The sequence below is a fragment of the Bombus flavifrons genome, chromosome 6, assembly GCF_040668555.2.
Source record: "Bombus flavifrons isolate JBK064 chromosome 6, iyBomFlav1_principal, whole genome shotgun sequence".
NCBI lineage: Eukaryota > Metazoa > Arthropoda > Insecta > Hymenoptera > Apidae > Bombus > Bombus flavifrons.
The window spans coordinates 3,102,976-3,126,070 of record NC_138447.1 but is presented as its reverse complement, the minus strand read 5'-3'; the positions used below and the strand labels follow the sequence as shown (position 1 = coordinate 3,126,070).

Sequence of the window (23,095 nt, the reverse complement as noted above, 5' to 3'; positions counted from 1 at the left end):
TAGTACATTTAAAATAGGAATAAATAAAAGTTGTAATTCGGAAATGAAGTTGATATTTATTAACGGCGTGCAATATAAGGAAAATTAATCTACACTGGCAGTAGATTTTAGAGATCTACTTGTAAACCTATTTGAACATACACTATATTCTAAGTTAAGAAGTATTCAATAACTTATAGAGGGAATTATATGATACTAGCGAAAAGAATGTATAAAAATTGAAACTTACATTAATTTAAAAATAAAATTTAAAAAACAAAGAATCAAATAGCCCACAAAATATTATCCTCAGAACAAAAAAAAAACATAATTATTATCCTGTAGTTAAACTCAAACCTCGAATGGGTTAACTTATCAAATAGTTCATCGTTGAATCTGTTCTTCCTGCCCCCTCCACAACGATGCGACGGCCACATTTCGACCAGCTGGTTCATCAAACAGAACAATGTACTGTTATTCGGTCGACGAAGAAATTGATAAATTCCATTCGAAACGCAAACTTTTAAAAGAGCGTGTAACTCTCGCTGGTCGAAAGCTTCGGTCTCGGTTGGAAAGGCCGGGTTTCCGCGGGGATGTGCGGCGGGAGTAAATTAGTAATTAGAAATCTGATACTGGCAAGGTAAGTCGGTGTTGTTTCGGCATTGCGTGGCTGTGCGCGTCGCGTGGACTTTTGCGACAGGCACGGCCTCGCGTGACCCAACGCCCCCGCTAGGGTGGCCCAGGGGTCGCTTCGAGCAAGGAGCAAGTAAGCAAGCAACCAAAGAGGGACGGGGAGACCGTCCTGGAAAACGTAAGGGATGACAATTATGCCCTACAGGTAATTGCTAGGTTGCAGCTAAACGGAGCAGGCGGCCTGGCCTCTGTCCCCTTTCTCACCCCTTCTCTATAAACCGCGCGAGCGCGCCTTAGAACGCGAGCTTTCATCAGAAAATCATGGCTTTTAAAAAGCGTCACGCTTCCCGCAGCCTACTAATTTATCGTCGTTTTCTCTTTTCACTATGGACACACGATCTTGGAGAATTGTACCGGATTCCTCTATTCGCTAAGATCGCTGCTTTACTCAGGCTATCCTTTAATTTTGACTACTTATTGTTTTTTAAATCTTTCTGTGGTTTCGTGTTTCTTTTATGTAATCATATATTTTTAGATTTTTTACGGTAAGAATATAAAACTGTTCGTAAATAATTTGAACTCTTTATAAAAGGTTTACTTTTGTTTTTAATATGTATTGTCTGTGTAGTATGTATACTGGTATAAAATTAACGGAGAGAATCTTTTAAATATTACATTAATTTTTAATCGTGTTTTTCTAAATCTGGTGTAGCTGTGTACCTTTAACAATTAGTGAAAAATTATATTATCAAAGGTAAACTATTAGAATTGTGTTATGCTATCTGCAAACAACCATCGTTGTTCTTCTTGAACCTATATAGTCGATTAAGCCGTTAGCTATAGATATCCGCCTTATAATCTAATTTAAATACTCTAACTGACTCATCCTCCTCAAACGCCATAGAATTCTATTCTACCGTAGATTAGCATGACGTGTTCGACATGTTATCTCTTACTCGTACGCTTTGTGTTAGTGTTTCATTGATCGAACGTAATATAATAGTACAAACCCGTTGCATTAACAAAATTCACCTACATTATTCCACACAATACTCCTATCTCTTACATTGTTTTACATCAAAGCTTGCGATTGTCAATCTATGTTATTGTCCAAAATCATCTATTATTTATAACGTAAAATTTTTCTAATATTCCCTAGCATCATTCATTCATGAATCAAGCATGCAGTTGTTATAAAAAGTATTTTTTCATATCGTGTTCATTTTGCAATGAAATGCTCTTTTATCAGGTTCTTAATTTCATTGTCATAGTATCAAATTTTTGTAATCGTATGGAAATATTACTAAATGATACGAAGTAATATATTAATGTATCTAATTAATTAATATATGAATTTTATAATAGATACAGTAATGTGCAAATACCTCGATTAAAACAAATTCCAACAATTTCTAAGCTATTTCACGCTTTTACGTCTCAATGTTGAATCATCTTGTATCAATATTGAATCAATTCTATTCTGAGTATTCTCAAGAACTACTCCACACTATTATATCGATTAGAAAAAGATCGAATAAAAAGTCGAATGCAAGTGCAATGCTGAACAGTGAATCTCCGAAAACGTTGAATTCATTTACAGCAGAGAAGGGGGTGGGCCAAAGAGGAGAATGAGGGCCGACCCTTTGGCGACAATCGTCCACAAAATTAGCCGCAAATGTGTGTTATTTCGCCCGGCAAGCTGACGTGCGGTGACGTATATAGCTGGCATCTATTATGAAAGCAGTCCCGTAAAAGCTGCCGCCGTCTGACGCTTGTTCCGCACGCGCGTTTTCCCACGTGCTCGTAAGCCACGTAGTCCGGCAGCTGGCTGCAAGCGATGGCCATAAGCGGACAACATAAGACGCGTTTAGAACCGCTTAGAAAGGTGTAAGAGAGAAAGATGAGGGTGAAAGGGAAAGAGGAGGTCGTCGAGGGTAGAAAGGAGAATACGCGCCGCTATACCGCTATCATTTTTGTCACGTTATTGGCGTTGCACTGCGAGAGGCCACGTGGCCTGTGGCAGAACGCGGGCATAAGTCGGCGTCGCTTGTGCCTCAACAACACGCTGCATATCAATCGGACACTTCGCGATCAGTATGCCCCAAGCCTTGGCACGCTTTATTTGTTTTGACGTACGTGTCGGTTCGTTGCTTCCGTGAATCGAAACGAGGGTAGTGAATACTTGGAAAACGCGCGTGATCGTTAACATAATTTTTTTATCGAGCACAAGTTTTCGGAGTTTTCTTCGTGGCTGGTGAGCTTTACCCTTTGATAGCGATAAAACTTGCATTTGGATGTGCTTTGAACGTTTCGAAGAGAGTCATAATGACTGCAGGCGATAGTGATTCGGTTTTTACCTTGTTCTTGCTGTATGGAGAATTTTGACAAGTGAGGATATGTGAGTATGCGAAATATTTATTTTCTTTTTTTTTTTTTTTAGGAAAACGTAGAATTTACTTATAGCAAACTTTTTAAAAATAAAGAATTATTAATAATCATTGGATGGTTTACGAAATATTCAATTTTTCTCTACCATTTTTATTTTCTGAGTACTAATGAAGGTGGCTTTAACGATAGTAGCAGTTTTTCAATCTTCACTTTTCGATGGTACGAATAAAATAGGAACTTAGAAATTATTGTCACACTTTCCCTGCTTGAAACAATTCTGGTGGTAAGTCGTGCCTGTAGGTTTCCAAAGCATAATTTCACGGGGTGCTTAGATGCACATCGAACTGTTTCTTTGGTAGTTTCGTGCACGCGCCCCCGAACGCTGCACGAGAGGCGAACTGAAAAGTGTGGCAAAAGAAGAAAAAAAAAAAAATGGTCGAACGGTTGGTGTAATGTCGTGTCATTCGAGTGGCGGTCGCATGCCAGCCAGAGAATTAGCGTCGAGTGGCTATAGTTACCAGTAGAACACGTATAGAGGCTGACGTTCGCATGACGGATGTCGATTCAATAGCTCGATTTCACCGGCTTCGCCGTTCCGATGCTCCTCCGACATCGAGGAGAAATTTTACACCGATCGATCGCGATTAACCCTCAACTCCGGTAGTTTAGAATCATAATCTGTTCTAGTCCACGATGCGTCGGCTTCTAATACAATTTTACGGTACTCGAAACAATTTACGTTTGCCTTATTATTTATATAATATTGTACCGAATTATATTTTCGACTTAACTAAATTTGAACTTGAAATTAGAAAATTGATTAGAATGAGTAACTAAAAACTTAATTACAAATGTTAAAAATTCCCCTTTGTTAAGGAGGATTCAGCGGATAAACAACTATTCTTCTTCGCCTATAATTTTTAGCTATGAATTTATATGCTTTCTTTATCATTGTTTGTAGAATTATATCTCTTTAACATTTCAATCGTTACTTAAGAAGCTATTAAATTGTTAAGATGTTAATCGAATAATATATTTTCATATTCGTATGGAGAAATACGTGTATTTGAATATAAATATTTTAGATTGCAAGAAAATGGGTGTTTCCACGCGTAAAATGAAAAATTTGCAGGATCACTATAAATTCATTCGTCATATAAATTGAACGACGGTATAATTGGATCGAACTTGTAGATCAGTAACAAATCGGTCAGTTTGAGTGAATTATCGATAAGACTGACCAGTGGTTCGTCCCTTCTGCGTTTCCTTTAGCTTGGGCATCGACGTACTTTGTACCTATCAATTATTCGATCTTCGCTGTACATGTCGTTGCTCTAAAATTTCCCCTTGCTTTTACCCCGACGATGTTCGTTTATGTTTAAAGAAGGGACAGATAGCTATGTTTATAGTAGAAAAAAGAAACAAGCGGAATTGCGCTAGGGGAAATTGCATGTTCAGAAAAGTTCATACTTTCATAACGCGAGAGGGAAATTAAAAAATGTCCGATTGAAATCATAAGTAGATTCCTGTTCTTCAAATATTGTATGGTATTTAATTTTTGTATCTATTTAATCATTCTCTTAACCAAAGTTTCGAAACAACTTTTGAAACAACTTTCAACTTTCTTTGCTGCCAAATTACTACATTTCTTTTCCATCTCGCGTGCAAATTAAATATACCAATAATGTTTAAAATTATAAATCTATAAGTACAATATTTTTCTTGATGTCCCATCTCATTTAATTGTAACATGTTATCACATTTCAAGTATTAATTGCAATCACACACTCCCAAAAGTTTCTGTACACAACATTACGTTCCGTAAAATCAATAAATTCAAATTTAAAAGAACTAATAAAAGAAGTTCGCGTTCAATGATTCGTTGAGCGACCACGCGAATCTCGATCGCGGTAATAATTCATCGTTGGCGTCCTCAACGTCGGGCAGCAATATTACCGGATAAAATAAGCCATTAAGTCAGCGACGCAGCCGCGGAGTCTCTCTTCTCGGGCGTTATACGAAGACGTTCATGAAGACGACGTCCTCCTCCGCGACCGATCGTGGAAGACGAAGAGCTGCCAGGGGAGGAATCGAGGGTCGAAGCCAGGATTACCCATCCAACCGAAAGGAGATTCCACTAAGCTTTCAGATTTTACCCTCTTAGCCGACCAAGGATTATAAAACGCAAATACGTCCCTTGATTAGTGAGGATAAAGTAAACATCGGCTTGCCGTCGCGGTTGTTGCTTGCGCGAAATACGTTGTCGTTCGTGAGAATGTCTTCATTCTACCGAGCAATGTCGCCGTTTATTTGTTGGGAATGAGTGGAGAATGAATTCTCTTCTAAGAGCATTTTTTTTTATTCGAACTGTAATGCATCTGCAAACAACTGAGTCTTGTGGTAATGTACAAATTTTGTAAAATTTAAGTTTTAGTTCGGGTTGAGTAGATTATTTCTGCCTTCAATTTTTATCGTCCTAAAAGATAAAATTGATCAAAATGTCAGGAGTTTTAGTCTTTGGTGGAAATAAATTAGGTAAAAATATTTGAGCAAATCTTAGAAAATTATCTAGTTGTCACGCATCATAACCTAAATTTTCAAGGAGTACTTGAATCTTCATCTTATATTCGAAGTTCGGAGTGTTTTGTTTGTCACAAGTGACGAAACAAAAAATTTATACTAGAGAAGACCGCGACTTAAGTCCGAAATTCGATATAATTTCGAGGATAATTTCGAGATAGCCACTTTACGGGGATAAACTGTGGGAAGATAGAAGTTTAGAGCATAGGGAAGCCTCAAGCATCCTACGGAAGTCTGGTTCTAATTAAGCGTCTCTTACCCCTGCCGCGGTTCCTTCACTCATCATCTTTCATCTTGCTTCAGCATCCCTCTCCGTCAACGTTCACCCGGCTCCTCAGAATCCTCGCGAAGGTCTGAGGTGATGGTAACCATCCATCCTCCGCGTGTTATCATATTCGTGATTGTTATGTCTTCGCTCACGATACCTCGTCGCTGATGTTTTCTCTCGGTTTCGCCCGAGTCGTTGCACGCCTCGATAATTTTCATCGTCTCTCTTTTCCTCGTCGTTGTTGCCTGTCTATATTTTCTCCGATCTGCCATTTCAGCCACGCTTGCTCTCATTCTATCTTCCGGCGTTTCTACCTTATTTTCGTTTACGTACATACGCCGTTCTGTCTTGTTTCTTCATGGTTGCCTGGAAATACGAGAGAGCACGAGCTTCTAATTAAATTCCACTCTTTCCTATCGTGTCTTTTTTTTGTAGGTTTCCTCAACCGAACCTTAATTGCGTCGGAATCGGGATGGTTGCTGCCCTCGGCAGAGCTACTCGCTACCGATTCTCTCGGTTCTTCCTCCTTGCGCCTCCTTCAACCTGCTTTCTTAATTGGCGCATAATTATGTAAACAATTCCAACGTCGGGCCGAGGGTTGGGCCGTCGAGCCACCCCCTCGTCTTCGGTTTAACCGCGGCTCTATACTTAGCGGTGTCATCAGCTGTGACAAATCGCGAAACTATTCCTCGACGACGAACCTCGCGAGTTAAAAGGGGACACGTGATGTTGGGAAGAAATTAGCGAGCTCAGTAATTAGCATGTATTTGTATAACTGCACTGCCGGATCCTCGGAGTTTCGTTCCTCGGTCGTTTTAATCGTCAACCGCGTTACCGTAAAAAGTCGTTCGAGAGATAACAAGCCCTGTATTTGGGACGGTATAATTGCAAGGAAGTTCTTGCGATATATACTGGTTACGTAGGAGTGCTTGTTTCACGTGCATTTTTCTTTCTCATCTGTGCGAATGATACATGTTTGGATAATTGCGATAAAAATTAGGTCACTATAAATGATACAGTAAGAAAGTTATTTTATGTAGATAATTTTTTAGAGTTTATAAAGGGTAAATGTATCGACAATGTCCAAATAAAAAATCTTATTCTGTGCATTTCTTACATCGATATCATCTTACAAAATACCACCATGAATATTCTAATCATCTTTATCTTTCAAGTTAATCTGTTGTAGCTTGCATCAATTATGCATCGATTCGTTCTAGTTACAACGTTCTCAACACTCGTCGCAATTTACCAAAGCCGCAACCATTTCGTATATAAAGTATAACATTTGAAATATTGTCGCAAAAGTTGAATCGGCTATCTGAGACTATCGCGATTAAAAAACTAGTCGATTAACAAAGAGTCGCGGCAACGACTTATTTACAACAGTTTAGGACAAAAAGGCAACCAGTGCGATGAAAAGTGTTGGATATTCAGGGGCGATGAAGGGGTGGTATAGGCGGGGAACGAAGGTGAACCGTGCTTGCGGCAACATTATTTAAAATTCTAGCTGTAATTACTTTGCTGGGCGGCGCTCCGCTTGATTTATAGTCATCGCGCGATGCAGCTGCGTGGGTGTAAGTAATTAAAAATGTACCATCGCGTGGTATGCCAGCCTTCTTTCTCCTTCCATTCGTACCTCTTCTCGGGGGAAAGACGGTTTAAAACAGGGTCTCGGTTGTGTGCGAACTAGGGGTTGCTTCTTTCCCCAAACCCTAGGTACCATCTCGTATTTCGGCGAAAACGATTGCTCGATGGAGATTCCAGCGATGCGCGCAAATGTTCCTCGAGTTTCGTAAGCGGTTTGGTATCCGTGCCTATATTCTATGCTCTCTCTTTGAATATCAGTTTCTGGCACGATTTGTTTTTTCATTAGCTACTTAATTGATTAGTTGGTTTGCCGCTGGAATGTTAAAGTGATTACTAGTTAGAAAACTTTAGCGACTAGAGCACAACATTATTTATATTTGAAGACAAACTTCTTAATATATTCAATGTTCGCTATAAATATTTTTGTTTCCTGAATAAAAATAGGATAAAGGGATTGGATATTTTAGGATTTTGCTCAAATTCTTGCCAAAATTCCCACTCTATAAGTCATTGGTCTAATTTAAGGGAAAAAAATTCAATGCTACATACATCTGAATTACTCTATTTTTGTCGACACACATGCTTCTCCAGCACTCCTGGCATAGTCGACAGCGATTAACTGTCCGAGCAGCGAGACAGCGATCAATTCGGTTCATGGGCAACGTCGACTCTAGCGGTTAGTTGGCACAGTCTCCAGGTTAATTGGCCATTCATGGTTAATTTGGTCTGGCGCGAACCCGTAAGGCGATGGAAACGACCCTTCGACCCTCCGGAGACAGACTCGTCGATTTCGTATTCGTCCCGTGACAAGAGGGGCCGAAATACTCGCTCCGATACCGATTTCTGCTTGTCTACTCGCTGGACACGATTCACGAATAATCTGCACGAGGAACGGAAAGACTAGGATCGTTTTGTCCTTGGTGGGCCAACGCTTCTCTCTCCCTTTCGTGGAAACGTTTGCTCGATACTCGCGGCGCGTATTAATTAGCCCGTCGTTAACGAGTGCGCGGCTAAACGGTTCGTGACCATGGATCGTCTGACCTGCGAATCGTAACAGTTGTTACGCCGATAGTGGCTGCGAATGAAGCGACGGGATAGCGTGTACATTGGCGAAAAACGCGATTTGGCGGAGAAACGAGGGTCGAAAAGAGTTTCGGGGTTGAAACTTCTTCGCCTGCTTTTTGTAACTCGCGATGTTATACTCTCGTAATAATGATTATTTGGTTGACTTTCTAATTAATCATTGAAATTTTTTACCCATGTTACCTTCTGAGTATTTATTGGAATAATAGCGCCGAAATTTCAGGTTTCGTTAAATTTATTTATGGATATATAGCGATTTAAAATAAAATTCTAATTTTAAAAAAAGAATATTCATTCAAATCGTTCTGTATTCCTCCCACTTATCTCTACTTCACCTCAACGATCTTATCAATATTACAACCTAATCCCTAAAATCATCTGACCCCTTTTCAATAATGATCCAGCTAGTACGTCGTCACGGGCAGAAACTCGGACTTGAATTCATAATAATGACCGGCGATTCACGTGGAGGACATAGAATGCAAGAACACCTAAGGGAGATTACTAATGTGATCTAACTGCAAGCACAGGCTTACCGTTAAAGTATCGTTTCGGGTTTGATCCCAAGAAGATGCAGCAATTCTTCTCAGTATCTTCTCCAGTAGAGGAACGTTAAAGACGAAGGAGGAGAAGCGTTTTACCAGACGATGAAGTACCTGGTTTGGACATGTCAGTTATAAGCAATTCTAAATGCGTCAGTCCGCGAATGAAGTTCGTCCGTCGTGTCGCTTGCTTATCTACTTTCGTACGTGTTTGGGTTAAACGCAGTACCGCAACAGGCTTGTCCTGAAAGTTATTACTTTGGTCGAATCCGCGATTTCACGATTCCGTGGACGCCATGCTCTGCCTCTATACTTCTTCTTCCCGCACCCAGTCGAAACTTGATTACTTTGCATAATAACCACCTCTCCTCCGCGTACACAAATCTAGAGAGTATCGACTGTGTTTACGTGACGCCGGATAGATTCGAACTTGGTAGACTCGATCGAATCGAGTAAATTTCTGATTCGATTAAGGAAATCGATGAACTGCAAGTGACACGTGTGGCTTATGAGATAGTTACCGTTGCTTTAAGCATTCTCTTTGTTTCGTATTAATCTCGTGCAATTTTAATGTTCTTTATGATCGTATGACAGCTCGAAGCTTCTGTGGCTTACTCATGACCCAAATCAATATTTATGTAGAGACGAGCCCAGTTCCAGTGCAGCAATGGCAATGAGTTCAGCGAAATTACCTTACACGTTTCTTTCAAAGGAAAGCAATATCAATTCGATAACTTAAGAACGAAGTGTTTATTGTTAAGCAAAGGATAGTTTTGAATTTCAACGCGATATCGTTTTTTCCACCGAGCACGAAGACAGTAACATCACAGTATTGATGGTCAATTCAAGCGTGTTCGTATCCTTATGCACGGTCTTGCATGCACGTACAGGGCTCGAAGATCAGGATGGAGGCAAGAGGGACCCTAGACACCGCAATTCACACATTGAATGCCTTCCAAGGCTTCTCCACCCACTTCTAGACCCTCATCCATGGTTTCCAGGACGGCCGCGTTATCTAGTATCTGGGGAAGGACGAAAGACAGAAATGGACAACGACGACCATCGATGAAAGAGAGAGACGTGGAGCAGTTCGGTAATCTTCGAGTTTACAAGACGCAAACAGCTTAGGTGGTAACGCACCGATAAGATCTGAGCCTCTCCTTTCTCGATATACCGCTGATAGCCGTCGTTAGGCCGCGGTTAGGACTTCGTCGAACCGCTATAGAGTCGCTCCTCTGCCCTACTCTCACAGTGTGTCGTATTCCTATCTGAAATCTCTCGTGTACCTTGAACGGTGATAAGGATTTCCTACGTTCAATACCCGCTACATGCTTGGATCATATTGCTCCAGTTGAAGTTCAAGCCAGGACTTGAGGCTTGCGACTTAATAGCGAAAGGCGTGTGTAACGTATACCTCCCGCTGGCCGCGGAGGAGGTTTCAATTCCGGGGCTCTGGCATCCCTTATCCTTACTAGCCACAACCGGCTAAAAGCGTAATCTAAATTAATGTTCGCCTATCCCGTGCATAAACCTGCAAATTAAAGTACGACCGACTTAACGTCAGCCAGCCGATCGAAATTGCGATTTTCACGAAGATCTACCAACGAATGTGCTTCAGTTTTCGTCGAATATGAGTGAACATTTTGAAAAGCTAAGTCAGTGACATAGGTGTTTGAATCGGTTGTAAGTAATATACATATGAGGGAATTTTCTTATTTCTTATGAAAATTATTTTGATTGTCGATTAATGAAGAATAAAAATTATTATATCTACTTGGTCTTGAAAATTATCTTAAAAATTATTGTCCTTGTTTAGATGATATATATGTTTGTTTTAGATTTGTCAAGTATTCATTTTTTTAATTTTTGTAAATTAATGTATTACGTAATGTAATGTATTATGATCGTAAAATGAAAATTCATTCACGAATTTTTTAGCAGTTCATTTACCTCCCTTGCACTGGATGGGTTTCACATTGTACTGTTCACGCGAGCTCGAGTTCACATTGTACAACGTCGCGCATGGCTAATTATTTTGGGAAACGATCGATTTCCGATGTTTATTTTTAAGTATACCGGGGAAACAGGAAGAGGAAGGGACAAGGAAGAGATGCGTTAGGGTTGTTAGACAATTTTTTTGAACGGGGTCGACAGGAAGGGTGGCACGCGTTTTCCTGTGGTACACGGCAAGGGGCTGCATTCAGTGGCGGGTCACTCGGGAAAAGAGGCCATTTCACAGGTCTTTGCGTCTCGATTCACCTTCGCTGGACTCGTTTAACCCTAAACTATTCTTTTTTGCTTCACTGTATTTCAGAAATAGACGTTATCACTTCAATTTTTCTTCTAAGAAATTTTACTATCATTTATATTCTTTGCATTGGAAATACAGAACACAAAATACTCCTATTACTTCAGTCGGTTTTCTACAATTTCAAACTTGTTGAAAAACATCCAATTTATAAGAAACGCATTCAGGTACACATAAATCTATTCAATCCTACATTCAGAGACACTTCCTCAAATTTCTACCCTTAATTACAGCATCGCGAATTCAGTCAAGTTGTGACAATACATTAATTATATTAATAAACTTCTAATAATTTACACGATACAATTGATACAATCTCACGTACTTCGACAACCTCTCACCTAACCTTCAAACACAAATGTTTAGTCGTCACTCTTTCAATCAGCTTGTATATACGCTCGCGAATTCACGAGCAAAACGTTCTTTTTCCCATTACCAGATGCAAATATAGGAGCTAATTTCAATTTTACGCATATTAAAATCGAGCATTCCTCGGTTGCCCAACTGACAGGGCAGAGGAGAAAAGAGGAGTGGCTGGCTTTAGGATAAGAAAAGGTGGATTGCGTCATGGAATCGAGGGGGTAGCAGGGGGTTGGAACGCTCCGTTGGGATTAGTCGGAAAGCGATTTCATCCTCGTGGGTGGTTGCAACCAGGAAAATGTGCCCCTCTTCAGCCATTACCCTCGGAGCCTCCGTTACCTTGGCTTGTCTCGCTCGCGAGAGGAAAGCCGGGCGAAAACCAAAGCCCGAAATTAGAATACAAACCCATCAGCGGCGGCGTTCGTGGTCTTAGGACCTCATGTGCGCGCAGGGAAAGAGAAGACGAGTATAAGAGAAACGAGACGGGGCGAGATTCTGAAGGAAGCTGCGCTTTCGAACAGAGAGTCTAATTTACATACGCTCCATAAGAGACACCAACCGCGGCTACGGAGGCAGAGGTGAAGCGCGTAGAAGCCGCGTTGCGTCGCGTCGTTCTGCTGGAAAATACTGTAATTGGTTGCGATGCTCGCGAGAGACGAGAGATGAATTCTGAGATTCGCAACGGATTTCCCTGGATCCCTCTACTCCATAGGGTTACGTTTTATGGAAAATTCGCGGTTTGCGGTGATGCTTGATTAGATAAGGCACGATCAGGCTTAGAATATGCTGAAGTTCAACGTGTGAAACGTATGTCTCGGTTTTTAGTAAGTTTAATTTGTCCGCGAGAATTCCAGATTAATCTCGCCTTTGAAGTTATTTTAAATGAAGTCGAATTAAAAAAAAAAGAAGAAAATTACGATATCGTATTCTTCTAGGGAAAACTAAAAAATTCATTCTACTATGATCTCTATTATTACTCTACTGTCTTTCCAATTGATCGCTTTTCATAAGCAGGTTTTCCGCGAATCGTTGGACTGGAGGAGGAAACGCGAATCGATTTTCTTACCGGTGACCGAGGTGATTTCCACGTAGACGAACAAATTCCCCGTTGTCGAATAGACGTTTATTGCAATTACTGCAATGGCCGTGTTTGCAGCTAGTGGTCAGACCAGGTAGGTGGACAAAGACGCCGTATCCTCGACGACTGTCCGCCGGGGGTTGGTCCGAAAGTTTCCAGAAGCCTGGAAGCCCCGACGACCAAACGGAAACTTTGTCCAGTACTTTGGATGGCTGCTTGGTTGGCTAGAAACTCGCTAAAGCTCAGTCAGCTTCCCTACCGGGCATCGTCGGCAACCTCGTCGTCGTCGACGTCGTCGTTGTCGTCGTCGTCGTCGTCGATGCCGCCGTCGTCATCATTGCGTCGTTCACATGGACGCACCTTTCTCCTTCTACTTGCTTTTCGCTAGTGTAGACGATAATTACCGCAGCGACCGCTTTTGTCCTACTACTGCCGCGCCAAGGTTTCCTCCTGGTTCTCGTGGACCCCTTTGTCGGACGCTAAACGGACCTTTTGAAACGTTACTTCGTATATTCGCGTTTCACCGCAAACTGTAATTCCCAGGAAAGCGTACGTGTATATGCGATCGATAGACGACCAAAGCTTCTTCCAGTTGATCTTCGTCGAAGACCTAGATAGATCCTTTTCTGATCAGAACCTCTATAGAAATCGGATTAGAAACTGCATGTTTCCAGATTTTCAGTGAATTTAGGGTATTTGAAGCTTAGGTTTCTCTAGCTAATAATGGTATCACATTATATTAATGATTATATAGAATGCTAAAATCGTCACGATCATTTAAGGGATGACTGAAATTGATTTTTTATTCCCGATACAATTTTAGGGCTTGAGATTATTTTAAATACTGCAAGGATTATTTGTGTACTCTTTCAAATTCTAGTTTGTTGAAATATACTCAATATTCCGGAAATCGAAATTGCTATTAATTCATTGCTGCTTTACTATGTGCATCAACCATGTATATTATACAATCTTTTACAATTTTTCGATCTTTGCTACTCTTTTATACAATTTCTATTATCATAAATTCCATTGTTATAGAAAAGCCATACTACGTACAGAATAATCTCATATTTCAAATGTTATTCATGCACAAAAATTTCCCAACGTCTAATATTTATCACATTCACTATTTTCAAAAATGTATTCCTCCTTGTTAGTCTAACGTAGAGCCAGGGTGCTGGATAATAGTCGTTTGACTGGAAAATATCGCTGTGCTCGTATGGCACTATGTCTTATAAATAAAGTAGCGACTCTTAAAAAATAGGGAGGTATTATTAACTCGCATTAGAGCGCGGTTCCTTATCGACATCTAGTTCTTTTTCCTCTCTTTGCCGGAGAGTTGGGGTCGCATCGCGGACGCAGCTGATGCCATGGCACCGCAGGCTCGTAAAATAATCTCCCGCGCGATGTAACGGATTAAAAAAGTGGAGAGTTCGATCATGCGGGTCCCGAAAAAAGGTATTTGCATCGAAAGAGAAGGGAAATGCTTATCACGAAGCGATGTCGTTTTCCTTAAGCAACGATATAACCGCGCAAGTTTCGCCACATAAGTTCATCGGTTTAGCGATCGTGTGGAAGTTTCCAGCGTCAATGGAATCATACATAAAGGAACGTAAAAAATATCACGGTGACCTGTCGCCAAGCTGGCTGTTTCTATTAGGAGAAAATGTCCTATGACATAGATAAAAGTTTGCTGGAATTGTACATTACTGTTGTCTAGACTTTGTAGATTGAACGAGGTGTTATCGTGAATGGTAATACATAGATTATTTTAAACGTGTAATTTAAAAATTTCTTCATTATTACTCAGCTGCTTACAACTTTTTGCAGTGTATATCGACTTCTATAACTTATAACGTGTAAATTGTCAATTCACTAATATTCGTTAATATATTATTACGCAGCAGCGGCTTATAAGTACCTATGCAAGTGAGAATATCATATTGTATTAAGATACATTTAATTAATATTTAAGATAAGATTTAAGAATCTGCAATATGTTTGCCAGTACTTCAATTTAAAACAAACAATCCCTGAATGATCAAGAGACTCTTGTACCTATCAGAATCCTTTGCTTATATTCTAACCCAGTTTTCAAAGAAGAAGAATGAAACAGGAAAAGAACCATCGCGGCACTCAAGAAAAATGACAATAACATTTTTTAATTACGAATAAGTTGACGAGCAGCCATTTCGGTGGCCGGTAAAATATCTGTGGAGGGAAAGGATTTCAAAAGCCGTAACGCCGAATGATATGATCTTTTAATGACTGCTTTGTGGCTGGATCCATCGCCGAGATCTAAGAAGATTCAGACGCTTGGTTCGTACAGACCCCATCGCGTTGTCTCCTTGCCGTCTATCTCGTACGAGCATTCAGGAACGTGATTCCTTTTCCTTCTCCTTGCTAGTATCTTTGTCGCACTCTCGATGTCCCGCGGTCCTGTCTCGTTTTCGTTAACCGAGCGAAAGGACCGACAGGTCGACCGACCGGCGGCTGTGTCGGTGCTTAATTTTCCCCTCGTAATTACGCGGGCAGAACGCGCAAGATGAAGACCAAGTATTGTACCAAGGAGGGTGCGGACCGTTGGGAATAGGTCGTATATCCGTTGGTAGCTACCCGCCCAGCCAATGTATAGAACTCCTGTCGAACCTCCACCGCGGAATAAGATGCAAGAAAGTTCGCCGATAATCGCGTGCCGTTCTATCGACGCCGCCATACCAGAGAAACCCGGCCAACTTGAAGATTTAAGACTACGGTGCTCGTCGATATCTCGTTCCCTGTCGATTTCGTCCGAACGATATCCTTCGGATTTAATATCTTTCGCTCCTGGTAAACAAGATTATACGAATGCTGATTTTGGGACGAAAATTGTTAGTATAAACTAATAGTTATGGCACAATTTGTTACATAAATATTAGAGAGATGTATAGGGTAAGAATTTTAGTAAATTATAAGTGGTAAATTTCATTCTTTCAGGTAATAGAAGTTCACATGCAGATAAGTAGATTCAATTGATAGAAATTCATTTCATTGGGCACCAACAAAAATTTCGTTTAAGTAAATGGAATTCATATAAACGAAGTTTTACTGTATTCTACAAGTGCAGAATGAAAATATTGTTAGTCGAAGCAGTAAGGTAATTCCTTCAAGCTGCGTGGAATCATATATTAAAGTGATTTACGCGATAAATAATAGGTAAATCGGCAGAATCGAAAGGCGAAGGGTATTCCCAATAGCCGCGCATCTATTTATGTGGGACAACGATCTTGGTCACGGTAGTTACAGGAGGTTGGAATTGGTGGACCGGGCTAGACTGGGCGGCCGCATGAATTGGCTATTAGTAGTTCGAAACAGTATGCTCTAATGGCGACCTGTTGGCCTTTGCTCGCGTCATTGTGCCAACCCACCCCTGCGTCACTCGTCCTTCATTAGCGTAAGTCCTTGCGTTTCAACTATTCCCTACCATCAAGCTGCGCAGCGTGGCTAGGTGAGAGTGGATGCCGTCGACTAAAAGCTGTCTTTACGCTGACGAAATGGACGCGAACCGTTGTTACAGTTTTCATGTCGCGCCATGGAAAATCATTTCCTTCTGATAGCCCTGATGGACCATTTTACTAATAACGCGAATTTTGACAGTCGAGGCATTGTTCCGGGATTCGCTCTTACGGGTACGAAGTTTGAAAATTTGATGAAAGGTTAGATTGTAGCTGTTTAAGTTGACGATATTGTGCAGCAATTCGAAATGGATTTCATTCTTTTGGAAATATTTCAAACCCTGTTTGAAGATTTGAATTCTCTTCAGAAATTGAAAAGAGTTCCTCAACCTTAAGTTGCTTATTTTGTGCTGTTCATATGTGTATTGTTTTATATGCTGACTCGTGTTTTTTGAATCGTACTTTGCTACAGGTGTTTTTTTACTGTTAACATATTTGAAATTTATATTTATACAAAACATTTTGCTTATCTCCGCTATAATTTCAACGCTAGGATGGTCCTCTTGTAATTCTCACAAAGAATACTTTTTGAAAAAATTGTGCCGTAGTTTTGCACCGAAGTAATTGTTAACCAAAGCGGAAGATTCCTTTGAAAAGAATGCAGACAACTTTTTGACGCAAACGGGGAATCGACCAGGAACGCGAAGGATTTCTTCAAAGGGTTTCTCTTCGTCTCGTGATCTTTGTCTGTATCCTCTTCAACGCTCGTCCAGCTATCGACTGTTTTAGCTGATGTTCTCTTCTTTTTCTTTGACTCTTTCTTTAAAAGAAAACGGTACTCTGGAATGCTTTACTTAAACGAAAATCCGTTCTCACTTAGACCCTCGTCAAGATTAAAATAAGACGCTGCATTCTTTCACAGAACACGCTGTTCAAAGAAACACACTCACTGATATCTGCACAACTTCCATTGAATGCACACTCTAAAAATTAATTGCATTCACGAAAGAATAAACGAATAAACTTACGTGAAGTCGTGGAAAAAATGTCAGAACTACTTGATCCCAAGATTTTATCTGGAATTTCTGTAAGAGTACCTTTTCTCCATCCACTGTTTCGAGGCAATTGATTTTGCAGGAATTTCTATTTCGTCCTGCGATATTTTCGTAAACTCCATCTCGCTCCTATCCGAGTATTTTACTAGGATGAAAGCGTTTCATTGGCTTCCCTCGGTCCTATGGAATAGGTCGTTCCTTGATAGAATCCAAAATCCTAGCGCTTCTGTCGGGCTGTGGGTCTGGCACTCCTTAAATCGAAACGATGTCTAGGAGGTCTTGGTAGCGCCACCCTACGCCAACGGCAGCCATCCCCGTCGCCCGGACGGAGCCTTTACAATACGTCCTGAGCAGCTAGCTACCCTTTCTCTTAACGTCCAAAGTTTTCAAAGTACGACGTTCAATGGGGGACGTCGTATATATGGCTAGCGCACCCCGTGCTCCTCGCACCATCGTCCTTCGTTTCTGCTCTCCTTTTTCTTCGTCCTGGCCACGCTCTCCGCCGTTCTCTGAGCCTGACGCGCTTTGTTAAAGGCGGCGAGATAGCGCCGGCTAGCGGTCCCTGAACCGAGAATAGACCAAAACAACTTTATTCGACCATTAAGGCCTGGCAGAGATTATACAATATGATTACCGCGCGCAGGTTACTGTCTTTTTTCTTTTTTAGAACAGTGAAACTAATTTAGTTTACAGGAAAATCACTATTTTCAATTGGTTATTCTTCCTGAACAATTCAATATATTCAAAAACTAATTTAAATTCCCGTGCACTTATAAATACACAATAGACATCTACTCGCAATTTATCAGACAACCAATGCAAAGATAAGTTGATTTGTACTTTTACAACAACCCTTTGAAACGATCCGTATCACGAAAAAGACGCATCTAATTTACTGCATTCGTTCCACATTTCGTTTGTTCAAACCTTCTTGAAGTCCTTGCAACACGGCTAAATATCTCCGCAATTTCTTTGCAAGCCGAGTGTAAATTTGTGCTAAAGTAGACCCAGCAGTGATTGCATTGCCATGTCGAAATCGTCTTGTAGAGTTGCTTTTCAATTTCGTCTCAGACATCGACGATAGAACTGTGAGAGAAGCGAAAGAGAGAAAGATAGAGTCCACCCAGACCAGTGGTCGAAAAGGACTTCGGGGCGCGATACGGTCGCAGGGAGAGAGATACGATGGGACGAGTGTGTTCCCTTGCTAGTTGGCTGGCTGCTCGTCCTTTGTTGACGGTCTCCGCTGTTCCACGGAAACAGTCGCCAGGAAGCGAGCTAGCGCAACGACGAGGACGCCCACCACCGTGACGTCATACACCACTGACTTCATCTCGTTATGTTACGTTCGCCGACGAGACGTCGGATGCAGGAAGCCTACCGTTTCTCTCTGTTCCTCTCCGTGTCAACGACGTGGCCGTCGTTTCCATCCCTTTCTCTTCCGTGCGTCTCTGTCACCACTTCGTCTGACCCTCTTCGTTGCGGAACTGTTCTCCACCCGTTCAACCCGTTACCTCTTAGGCGGCCCGCATGGCGGACTTGAAAACCCGCAAGCCTTTTGGGAAGACAGATACTAAACGATCGATAGTGCTTGAAGACGAATGGAAAAGTCATCGTTAGTATCCCTATATTATCGGGGCTAACATGACTGGTTATGGTTTTCAGTACAGTAGGTTCTTGATTACATCTTGAAAGAGGATAATACATAGCGGAATCCAAAATTTTAAGGTGAATGTTTGTTTGGGTAATAAAGTGGAGTGCTTAAAAGGGTATATGTTCGTGTGAGATTATCATATTTTAGATATGATAGTGATGGTTTTTATCTCTATACATTTTGGAATGAATCTTCATACAAATGGTACGTACCATGAATGTAATATTGCATACTAAACTTTAAATTTCTTGAAATTTAGGGTATTCGGGATTATTATAGAAATATTTTTATGTAACGATTTGCTTAGCGAACAAAATCTTCTGTACAATCAAAATGCCATCATCACGATGATGGAACTATAATATCTTTGTTCATATAAACAGTATTCACCCAAATGGCAAAAATACTGGCGTCTGACCATACAACACCGAGATCTCCTGAATGCTTCATCCGTCAGTGTTATCCCATCGAAGTCTCGACATCTATGCCTCTTTTTTTCTCGAGTAGCTCGAGGGGTGGCACGAAATCCCGTTAGGACACGACAATAGAATAGTGTAACGAGCGGAAACGTTGATTTCGATTAGGGGTGCTGGTGGCGGTGAATTCGCGCGTGGGGTAAACGTAAGTAAGCAGGCATCCAAACATGCGTCTAAAGGACTCTCCGAGCAGCAAGTCTGAGAGTGGTTCTTCGTTGTGTCGGCGGCGCCGTGAATTTATGGGGCCGTAACAGCGACAAGTGGTTCACAAGTCGCCGGTGGCATCACCGTTTGGCGCCCACCCCGAAAAGGGCTTTCTCGTTTCGCTCTCACCTCCCTTGCCCGGAACGAAATAAATTGGGTTTACGTGGAAGAGGCGTCGTTGCTTCGCCAACGAGCCTCCGTCAGCCTCGTTGTCGTTGCTTTCGCAGCTACCGCACGGATTTCTCGGTAACCTTGCTGATTTTACGCCTCCTGGCTGGTACCGTGTCACCCAGGGTATAATTATGCAACCTGAGAAAGCTACTTGCTTAAATTTCACGCGCGAATACACCTGGCCTCTGTTTTGGCACCAAGCTTCCTTCCGCGATAACTCTGAGTTGGTTTCTTGCATTCGTGAGATTTAATGTAGTTTGGATATATACAGAGTTAGTTTTGATGTTATCTGGCCTTCGTTTCGAAGTAAATTATCAGTTGAAAATATTACTAGATGAAAGTTGAATCTGCAAATATGTACAAGATATGCTTATTTTACATGTAGTTATACGAAATATTTGATACAAAAGTATTTAGTTGTATACATACATGTATGAATACATAATTGATTAATACGTAAATGGATTTATATAAACATCCACCTTTACTTACAACTTATATCGTTAACCTACCAACGTGATAAATAATGGATTCTCAATCTACTGAAATCACTGACAATTCCATTTGTTCATGAGAGTAGCATGCACATTAAGCGATACGCGTTTGGAAATATTCCATCGCCAGTGATATGGTTAAAAATCTAACACGATATTTTTTAATATTTTTAGAACGGAGGTGGAAAAGAGGGATTCACGCAATAACACTTAGTGATTCGATTCGAGGTCGTATGGCGTGAAGGCGACAGGCAACATTTTCCCTCTTTTTTTCTCTCTCTCTCTCTCTCTTTCTCTCTCTTTGTTGGCTCTCCCTCTCCCTCTGATCCTCTCGAGCACTTTGTAGGTCGTGCATCCACCCCAGGCACCCCTTTCAAGAGCGACGGTTTAAAGCGTATTAATTAACCCTTTATTAGACCCGAGTGAAAACCACCACTTTCGCGCTGGCGCGAGATGAGCCCGATTCAGAAGGCCAACGCAGCGCCTGGATCCGAGTATCGTTCAATATTTATGAAAAGCTTCTAAGATATTTTCTGCCGGATCGACCCTTCCCTTTTTCCTCGACGATCGTCCGCGTGCGATAGATTCGAAGTCAGCGTTTTTTTCTCGATGGAGTTTCATTGGCGTAACCTCGAGGCTTAATGACACTCGATAACACAATCGCTTCCGTGGAATGTGTTTCGATCTTGTACGTTTAGTGTTACAAATGTAGTGAAATATTTATACAATTCATTTACGATTGAAATGTTGGATTAGAATTTGATCTGTGAAAAAATAGTTACGATGATAAGTCTTATATTTAATTTAGGAAACAAATCTTTTTTTTGCAATCTGTATATTTATGTAATAAAGAAGACACGGTAATTTATTAATTACAATTAACACTATCTACTAAAAATAAAAGTACATCGTTTCTAAAAGCGATATGGTATGTATAATGAATCTGTAACTCCTGCCTGATGAATGTCTAGTCATACTACTTGTGTCGCTATATATTATATAAACGTTCTCCAAAAATAAAATGACTTTGCCATCCTATTTTATAATTCCACTTAATAATCATCACCAGCTTTTCATATACAAACATTTCGCTTAATTTTCTATATAATATGATCTTTCCCGTTTTTCTTTGAAAACGTTTTCAACTCGTAATTCGATCGAACTGTGTCGCGTTGCTCGACTTACGATCGCGCCTGGAACTACGGGGAAAGGGGTCCGGGCAAAGAAGGAGAAAAGACGTACAATACGGGAGGATCTGAGAGGGAAAGAGAGCCGTTTGTCTGTCGAATGGTCCACATATATCGCTCGTAATGCTGCTCGGTCTCTTGCAAGGGGCGAGTGTGCTCAATTTGCCACGTCGAGGGTCGCAGGACCCGGTGTACCTAGCAGAACGAGAAGGAAGGGGATGGCGAAGGAGACTCGTGGAGGGTGCACAAGTCCCTCAGAGGGACATAGGACGAGCCAGGAGATGTAAGGCCTCGGGTGGCACGATGTACGATGGGATCGAGATGAGATTGTCCCGCTAGAATCGCTCCTTTTCTCTCTTCCTTCCAGTTGCTACCCGTCGTTCTCGTTTCGTGCTTTTCTCCGACAAAACTACCCTTTACTCTTAACAGTCCTTCTTCTTCGATAAACTCTTTACAGGTTACGGTACTTCGATGTGTCGCTATTCCCTGTTATATGGTACCATTGACTGTCTCCCAGGGAGTATTTGAATACAACGTAATAGGCACCTCGTAACACGACTATGGTGATACTGAATAACTTGTAGCATTGTTATTGAGAAAAATATGATAATGTTTCGATATTTCGCTACTGGGAATTTTATCGGAAATTGTGATTCGGAAATTCGAGATTTTCTCACTACTGTCCTTTCACGAGCGAATTAATTCGAAGTCAATTCTGGTTATTGCACAAAGGGTTATTTCGATCCAGAATCTCTATCAATATTCTTAGAATATTCTATAATTCTTGTTGTTATTTCTATACTCAGAGGTAGGATCACAATAGTTATTATTTTATTGAATGGATAAATCTATCACATCGTTCTGAGCCAAAAAAAAACCTTTATTGCACGCGCTTACAAAAATTAGGGATGAAAACAAGAAAGCATCTTAAGCTTATCGATTAAATCTATCGATTGTAACTAGGATTATCTTCTAGTTACTATTTCTTATAACTAACGCATCTGCATATGGATGGCGAGCACGAACTCACGTTGTCATTTTCAACAATTCTATTCTATAATAATAATAATTTACATTATCAGTGTATAGTACGCTTTACTTCTATACAAGCGTATATCTCGACATGTAACAGTATTAAACCTATATTTTAATATTCCCAAAATTCTACGACACACCACTTTACAATATCCATTAATTTAATATTTAATCCTCCATCACTGGAAGCATTTCTCAAGAGAAGGGAACACATCGAGAGTCACGCTCGACGCCCAGTCACGACACCGTGGATCGACATCCTGAGCGCGACTTGAAGACGCAACGTGCATTTGATAGCCTTATCCTGGGGCGAGGATCCTCCCGGGAAAATGCAGAGGATGATTTTCGAGCATAAACTCAGCTAACACAACGAGACGATTTCTAAGAGGAAGTAAGAGAGAAAGAGGTGGTGTTGAATGCCGAAGGCTTAGTTAAGGCACATGTGAAGACATAGACAAGACGAAACAATGCGGATATTGGACCGGGGAAATATCCAGGGAGAGTAGTCGTCGTCGATAGCGACGAAGAAGAGAAGGAGAGAAGATGCCGAGTGGCGCAAGGTAACGCGAGTAGACA

At 41.0% G+C, this 23,095-nt stretch overlaps 1 protein-coding gene across 12 annotated transcripts in view; it reads left to right on the top strand.

Annotated features, from left to right (window-relative positions):
• The window catches only part of LOC138181119 (box A-binding factor), a 310,196-nt gene that overhangs the window by 132,047 nt on the left and 155,054 nt on the right, over window positions 1-23,095 (top strand). The gene's annotated exons all lie outside the window — the stretch shown is intronic.